The sequence below is a fragment of the Mandrillus leucophaeus genome, unplaced genomic scaffold (assembly GCF_000951045.1).
Source record: "Mandrillus leucophaeus isolate KB7577 unplaced genomic scaffold, Mleu.le_1.0 Scaffold387, whole genome shotgun sequence".
NCBI lineage: Eukaryota > Metazoa > Chordata > Mammalia > Primates > Cercopithecidae > Mandrillus > Mandrillus leucophaeus.
Genome location: NW_012104109.1, coordinates 2,264,889 through 2,267,664, shown reverse-complemented (window position 1 = coordinate 2,267,664; position 2,776 = coordinate 2,264,889). Strand labels below are relative to the sequence as shown.

General features: G+C 34.7%; 1 protein-coding gene across 4 annotated transcripts in view; it reads left to right on the top strand.

The window, feature by feature from the left end:
• Nucleotides 1-2,776, top strand: part of DIAPH3 (diaphanous-related formin 3) — a 519,652-nt gene that overhangs the window by 451,562 nt on the left and 65,314 nt on the right. The window lies entirely within an intron of this gene.

Below are 2,776 nucleotides of genomic sequence, written 5' to 3'. Positions count from 1 at the left end.
CATAGATATGGCAAATGGAAGATGCAAGGAAGGGAATTAACTTGCCAATATAACAAAAGCAGAGTGTTTTGAGGGCAAGGCAGAGTGGCCTCAAATCTCAAATGTCAGGTTCCAGAGCTCACATTCTCAACTACTACTATGCTTTTTATACCAATTTCATTTTACCTTTAACTAAGCCTATATTTACTTTCCTGTTGTTGTTGTTGTTGTTGTTGTTTTTAAGGTTTTTTTTGGAATAGCTAAATGTACGAGCAACAAAAAAATAGCAGACTTACTTTTCTGTGATGCATTTCCACCCTACAGTCTCTCCTTTTATAATGAAAATAACTGAAAAGCTATAGACTCTTCTCAGTTTATTGTATTTCCTTTTGTTTTGTTTGCCCTTGTGTAGTCAAATGCTACACTTTTCCTTTATGATTTTTTTCAGGCACTTCCAGATTTATGAAACATAAAGGTGTAAAATTATTCTACTGGTAGAGTAGAAATAAAAGCTAAAAAATATTGCCAGAAACCAGGCAAATAATGGAAATGGGCATGCCAGGCAGAGGCCTGAGGCGGATTGAAGAGTGTGTCCTGTCTGAAGAGGTCAGTTGCTGCCCAGCTCAGCCACATGATGTCTAAGACTAGTTTTGCTATTTCTCACAGAAAAATCAGAAATCTACATTTTTATGTGAAATGTCACATTAAGATTTAGGGCTCCCTGCTTTTTTAAGTAGCTGACCAGATAAAACCAAATACTGTAATAGCTTTCAACTCAAGAGCCTAACTAAACTGTTGTCCTCTGATTTTTTTAGAACTATACTTAATTCTGTGATCCATCTAAATTTTATTTTGATTCATAGTATTTTGTATAAATTTCAATTTGCTGAAGTGGGAAGATCACTTGAGCCCCAGAAGTCACAGCTACAGTGAGCCAAGATCACACCACCACACTCCAGCCTGGTCAACAGAACAAGACCCTGTCTCAAAAAAAAAAAAAAAAAAAAAAAAAAAAAAAAAAATTAATATATTCACCGGAAGTCACAAAAATAGTAGAGAAAGATTTCCTGGACCCAGTTTTCCCCCAATAATAATATCTGGTACATAACCAGGAAATTGGCAAATTGACATTGGTACATTTTACAGGCCTTATTCAGACTTTACAAGTTTTACATGCATTTGTTTTTGTATGTGTGTTGTATATTTGTATATAGGTCTTTGCAATTTATCACATGTATAAATAACTAACATCACAATCAAGATACAGATTTCACTACCACAAAGATCTCACGCTACCACATTATGGTAAATTGTTTTTTGTTCTCCTCCCTACCCCATGCCCCACCCGCACCCCTCCTCACCCCCACACACAACTGCCAGGAGTAACTGTAGTGCAAATTATTGAATGATATCTTTCTAATCTATTTAATTACTGTTTGCTTCTGTATTAGAGTTCTTTCTGGTCATTATTCCAACTCATCTCCATGCCTGCTCACAGTTACTGTAATCTTACTGGACTAAAAAAGAGACAGAATATGATTTCAGACCAGCTAAGGGGAAATGTCGTAAGTAACTGCCTGACTGATACATACCTAGGATCTTGCTTCTGCCAAGATGAGTGCTGGCTCTGTGGTTTCTTTGAGCCAGTCCACTGACTATAGTCAAGCTTTTTATATTCCATTGGTGGACATTTTCACACCTTGCCAGGAATTCTGATGCCTCTCTTCTTTGCCACATGAATGTCTTGGTCACAGGCAGTTCCAGTGTACTTCACCAGGAACATTCTTATGCCTTCTGAGCATCCCATTGTAATTAGTGAAGTTATTCAGAGATATCAGCTCCCAGTAGCTAGGAGGGTTCGTGGTGCACAGTTAGCTGTCCTCTCAAGAGACTGATTTATCCATCCTCTCACAGCCCTTCTTTGGAGCTTCCTACTTCTTCTTATAATATATCCTACCTTTGTAAAACCATGTTTCTTACTTAGAGTTCCCCATGTATACACTTTTCTACTTCATACATAGAGAAAAATTCGTCTACATAAGTACATTTTTTTCCATTAAATATCAATACTTTCCTGTGTATTGGTAAAAGTTAAATATATCCTATTATAGTCACCTGTTTTTATATTACTTCACATTCTACATATTAATTTTCCTTTTCTACGTGCCATGACTAGTGTTTATGCATAATTCAACTTGTTCCAGTTAACCATGATTATATTCATTTTATAACTTTATTTTTAATAGGTAATATATTATTATACCTAAAAATGGAAAATTTACAAAAATTTTACTCCTGTGTCGTTTATACACACAATTTCTTTCTACAGTGTCAATGTAACCACTATCTCTTCTATCTTTTCTTTCTTATGTAATTTAAATCTCTTTATATCCTTATACCTTAAATACCTTTTCCCATTTTTATTGGGTTATTAGTTCTTTTTCTTAATTCCAGGAATTCTTTATGTATTAATTCATACAGATATCAGTCAACATTACATCATTTATAATAAAAATTATCTATAGAAGTTTTCTTAGGAACAGATAAGCTAATTCTTAAATTCAAATGGAAAAGCAAATAAGCAAAAACTAGAGAAAGTAAGAATTAAAAATAAAGAGAGTAACCAGTGGGGGTGTCTAGCCTTACCAGATACTAAAACATGAAGCAACAAACAAGAAACCCGGAGAATATATTTCAACTCATGTAGGACTTTCTCCTTTATTTTCTTTTTGATGCCCTGTCAGACTGGTCTAGTAAGGACTTTCTTTAAGTTTCAGTGTACTTTTAAGACTACCCT